Raw genomic sequence first — 6,000 nt, 5'->3', positions numbered from 1 at the left:
CATCGGGCAGGACCGATATTGACAGTTGATAAGATAAGTAAACATACCATTATTATCTATTCTAGTCATATCATATAGTTGACTATAGGTCAATTCAATCTCAATTCTGAGTGGTTAGTATTCTAACTGATTGTATTATTTGAGTTCTTTGACTTGTTCGTTACCAGCTTACCCTACGGACTAGCCCATACTTACATCTTGGGAACTCGGTAGTATAATTGAGTGGGAGTGTTAATCATAGATATGAACATCTATAGCTTCTGATGAAGAAGTGAAACGATGGTTTCCTTTCAGTTTGGTTCAAGGTGTTAAATGATAGAGATCTCATTTCAGTAAATATCATTTATAAGGAACTAAGTGTTTTAAGGATAAAATACAATGAGGGGTAAAACAGTAATTTAGTCCTATCTCATTGTAGACTGTCTATAGAGGATTGAGTGACAATTATGGTTGTAACAATGGATAATTAATAGCGTATCTATATTTGTTATAGAGCGTTCTATGAATTCAAGAGTGCAATTCCGAGTCTATAGTGGAGTCACGAGGAATTAATAAGTTAGTAAATTTATTTGTTAGATTTATGATAACTTATTGGAGCTTGATTTCATAGGCCCATGGTCCCTATTGTACCTTGGATAAAATCTCCTAGATAGTCTCAATTAATTGATTTAATTAACAATTAGAACTATCCAAGTTGACCAGGTCAATTTTGGATAGTTTCACAGAGTTATGTATTTTAGAGAAGAAAAGAGAAATTATGGCAGATTTAATAATTAAGATAAATTAGTATCTAAATTAATAAATAAATTTAAATCAAGATTCAAATTATAAATAATTAATTTGATAAAGGATTTAAATAATTATTTAATTAATTAAATCAATAGAAAATAATACAAGTTTTGATTTTAAGCCCAATGGGCTTATAATCAAATGGGAAATTTCACGGGCCTAAAGCCCATGATAATTTTGATCTAGGACTTTAAAATGACTATTATTTTATTGATTTTTTAATTAAATTAAATGGCCTAATTGAGTCTATAAAAGGAGTGCTTAGAGAGAAGTCAGAAAGAGAAGTTTGATAAGTCATAAGTAAGATTTTCTGATAGTTTTAGATTCTCTCTAAACACAAGTCCTTTTCTAAGCCTCTTTGTTATTTTCTCTTCTTCTCTCTATATCTATCTCATGTGTTGAGAATTGCCCACACTAGTCTAGGTGATTCTAAGGATACATTGGAAGATTGTGAATAAAATAGAAGACCAGTTCAATTTCTTGATAATACTCTGCGACAGAGAGGATACAAGAGTTAGAGAAACTGAATGAATGACTCTTTAATTCTGCTACGTATACTGTAAGTATTCTATTCATTGTTTATCTTTGAATTCAATTTTAGAAACATGTTTTAGGCTATCTCGTATTAATTTGTTTAATATTAGATATACATGAAAATAAATAAAGATCATGTCTAAGTTTTCCCAACAAAAATGTTATTCCTAAATGGTGACCTCAATGTGGAGGTCTACATGGAACAACATGAAGGATTTTTCCTACTAAATAATGAACATAAAGTGTGTAGACTTGTAAAATTCTTATATGGATTAAGACAAGCTCCAAAGCAATGGCATGAGAAATTTGATCAAACCACTCTTTATAATGGATTTAGACATAATAATGGGGATAAGTGTTTGTATTAAAAAATTTGTAAGGGATATGTGATCATTATTTTTCTATATGTGGATGACATGCTTATCTTAAGTAATAGCATATAGGGATAGTAGAAACGAAGATGTTTCTATCATCAACTTTCAAGATGAAAGATATTGGAGAAATCGATACCATACTAGGTATCAAAGTAAGTAAAAATAGTGGGGTTTTGCTTTGGGACAAGCCAACAATGTTGAGAAAGTATTGAACAAATTTAACCATCTTAAGGTTAAGGAAGTGAATACTCCATTCGACCATAGTGAAATACTAGAGAAGGATGAAGGAAGAGCAGTGGTTCAATTGGAGTACGCAAGTGGTATAGGGAGTCTTATGTATGCTTCCTAGTGTGCTAGACCTCATATAACATTTGCGATAAGTAAACTTAGTAGGTTTACAAGTAATCGTAGTGTGGATCATTGGAAGGCAATTGGGAGAGTCCTAGGTTATCTTAAGAAAACCAAAGGACTAAGCCTTCACTACTCCAAATTTTCTTCAATCTTAGAAGGATATACAGATGAAAGTTGGATATCCAATCTTCGAGAAAATTTGTCCAACACTGGTTGGGTATTTACACTTGGAGGGGGTACAATTTCTTGTGGTTCCAAGAAACAAACCAGTATATCTCACTCCACTATGGAAGCATAGTTCATAGCTTTAGCTACCACTGTCAAAGAAGCCGAATGGTTAAGAGATCTCTTTCTAGAGATTCCTCTGATCAAAGAGAATGTATCCACTGTATCGATATATTGTGATAGCCAAGCAACATTGGCTCGGGCATACAATGATGTGTATAATGGGAAGTCTAAACATATTAGTCTAAGACATGGATATGTAAGAGAATTGATTCAAAGAGGAGTCATCTCAATATCCTATGTGAGAATAAGTGAAAACTTGGCGAATCCTTTCACTAAGCCACTAACAAGAGATTTAGTTGTTGTCTCATCTCGAGGGATGTGACTTAAACTCCCTAAAGAGATTCACGATTGATAGTAACCTATCTTAATACTAGTTACTTAACTAGTGCTATGCTCAATAGGTAATAAGAAGTCAATAAAGTGAATATTACTAATACTCAAAATAGTCCCATATGAAATATGAGTACTTGTGAGTTACCAAATTGAGGGTTAAAGCCGAATGATTTTTTTAATAGAACTTAGTCTTGAGAAAACAAGTATTTTAGGGTAACAAAATACTGTAAGAGTTCTAGCTTCATAGACCTAGGGGTGGTGTTGCCCCTCATAAGAATTTGGAGTCATTCTCAAGAACGACTATGAATGGAAGCCATTAACAGTGCAAAGTGAGACATTGAGGTCTCAAGTGAACATAGCAAATGTGTGTGTGTGTGTTATCACCGGTTCGTTACTAAGGAAAGTTGGTTCAATGCCCAGTGCAACCAAATTTTCAATAAACTTTGGGATAATTACATTATGGTAAAGTTCAAAATGAAAAAAATACTATACCTTATGCAGTGTGGGAAAATTATATTATTTTATAATAATATAATGTTGATTAAATATATGTGACAAATAAATTAGAGTGTGACAAATTCATTTTGTCAAATCTTGTAACATATTTTGGTTTTACAAAATTTGGTTACAATTTTGTAACTCCCAAAAAATCACCATTATTAAGTATGCAATTTGGAGGTACAAACATTGAATTTTATTTTCATACAGCTATAATATTTTATAACTATTAATTTGTGATTTTGACTGCCATAAAGAGTATGGAAGCTACAAAATCAAATGGAATTTATTTGGATTTTTTTTTGGAAATTTTGGGTGCCAAAAGGAGTGAGCAAATTAGAGGTGCCTGCACTGCATCACCCATTGTGAGGTGGTGCATCGCAGGTACCTTTATGGGAAAAGTTACACAACACGTATGTAACAACTCAAATTTTGAGCTATTTGAAACTTTTCCAAATGGTTCAAATAACTCATATAACTCCCAAATCTTCCATTTAACACCATGAATGACCTATTGATGTTCTGTAACAGCTAAAGACTTGGTGGAGTTTGAAGATCAAAAGGTGATCCAAAACTCTATAAATAGGAGTCTCGTGTTTACTTGTAAGACACACTATTTCTAACAATAGAGCACTTTGATAGAAATACACCAAAATGCTTAATAATTACAAAAAGCTATTTCCATTTGAGAGTTCCCTTAGTGCGTAGAGAATAGGGGGAAATAAGTTTTTGGGAAAAGGTCTTGAATCTTGTTCAAATTGGTGATCCCCACTACTCTACACTTTGGTTGTGTGAGTGTGAGAGTTCTTTCTATTGTTCTTGTTCTTATTTTATTCTTATATTTCTATTATTTCTTGCTTATACTTTATATATTTATTTGTACTGCTATGCTTTGAGTTGTATTTTCTATTTATCATCTTTCTTTTGCATCTTTCTATCTCACTTATATCTTTTGCAATTGAGTTGCAATATTTATTTAATATAGTACCTTGTCCATTGTATTTTTGCTTAGAGTTATAATTTTGTTTTACCATTTCCATCGAGGCAATATTATTTTCTCTAACAGATTACACCCTCAACTTTCTAGAAAATGACACTCATTCCTTAGAAAAATTTTCATAGCACAAATAACAACCACTTCTTGAAATAAACCCAGATAAAATCTAAGCTCTTTCCCCTTGCCTCTCAAAAGTGAACATAATACACAAATTGTACCCCTCAAAATTCTACTTTGATTTTTTTTTCTTTTAGTGCTGTCAAAACCAATACTCTAAAAAGCTAAAAACTAATCTAACACGCGCTAAAGCCAGAGGTATATTTAAATCTATATATTAAGGCATTGAGTAAACTCAACTCAAGTTAACAAAGATGAGTAAGGTGACATATTTTGTTACCAAGGCTTGAAAGAATTAACCACAAATTCCACCTTCATTCTTTCAAGACTTAAACAATAATACTTTAGTGATGAACCTTAGTTGAGACACCTTGATAAAAATACTACAGTTCCTATGTTAAGCAAGTTTAAACAATGCTTAAACTTGCTCAATGTAAGTACCTTAGTACCAAGATCAGCTGGATTTTCTTCTGTGCTTACTTTCTCAAGAGCTGTGATTTCTTCTTCAATCTTCTTCCTGATCCAATGCATGCGTATGTCTATGTGTTTTTACTTTGCTTCCTTGAATGCCTCAGTTACAGCCATAAATTCTGCTTCAGTTGTCAAAAGAGCAACCACATATTGTAACTGAGCTTTCTAGTTGATACATCCACCATTTATGGTGAAAAAAGTGAGGTAGTTGACTTTATATTATCATGGTTAGAAGCATAATCAGAATCTACAAAACCTTCTAACCTCACAACCTTATGATGCTTCTCGTATCTATCACCAAAATCAGTGGTTCCCTTTATGTACCTTAGAATCCATTTCAAACCCAACCAATGCTCATTCCCAAGATTTGACATGTATCGGCTAAGGACACTAAGAGCATGTGCTATATAAGGCCTTGTACCTATCATCATATACATAAGACAGGCAAGAGTTACAACATAAGGAACACTTGCCATTTTCTTCTTTTCTTATCCACTTGAGAGATATTGACTATGGATTACTTATAGTTTTGGCATTTTTCATGTTGAATTTTTTAATTACTTTTTTTTTTTGGCATAAGACCTTTGTGAAAGCATCAATACTCCCTTATCTTTGTTGCTAATTATATTAATCTAAAAAATTTCTTTGCTTCTCCATTATCCTTCATGTCAAACTCAATCTTCAGCTCACTTTTCAACTCACTTATTTTCTTCTTATCCTTGTTGAATATTAACATGTCATCCACATAAATAAGGAGAAACAAGGAAAATTCAGTTTAAATATCTTTATAATACAATCAAGTATCATATTTGGACCTATTACAACCAATTTTCAGAGCAAAAGGGTCAAGTCTTTGATTCCATTGTCGTGGAGATTGTTTCAGCCCATAGAAGGACTTTTTCAGCAAGCACACCTGCTCCATTCCCTGTTTGTCCACCTCAAAGCCAATAGGATGACCCAAATAAAAATTTTCTTTTCCCAATTTCCATAAAGGAAGGCTGTATTTACTTCTAATTGTTCTATTTCGTACTCAAAAATCAGAGCAAGAGACATCATAACTCGAATAGCCTTGTACTTGTTGACCGGAGAAAAAACCTTTGTTTAATCTACTTCTTCAACTTGTGTGAATCCTTTTGCAAATAATCTAGCTTTATACATTGGAGGTTCAATTGGTGTCATGCCATCCTTTAGCTTATAAATCCACTTCCAGTCTACCACTTTCTCATCTGTAGGTTTAGGCACAAGCAC

This window comes from Humulus lupulus, chromosome 3 (assembly GCF_963169125.1).
Source record: "Humulus lupulus chromosome 3, drHumLupu1.1, whole genome shotgun sequence".
Lineage (NCBI taxonomy): Eukaryota > Viridiplantae > Streptophyta > Magnoliopsida > Rosales > Cannabaceae > Humulus > Humulus lupulus.
Note: the sequence above shows the minus strand (reverse complement) of the source record.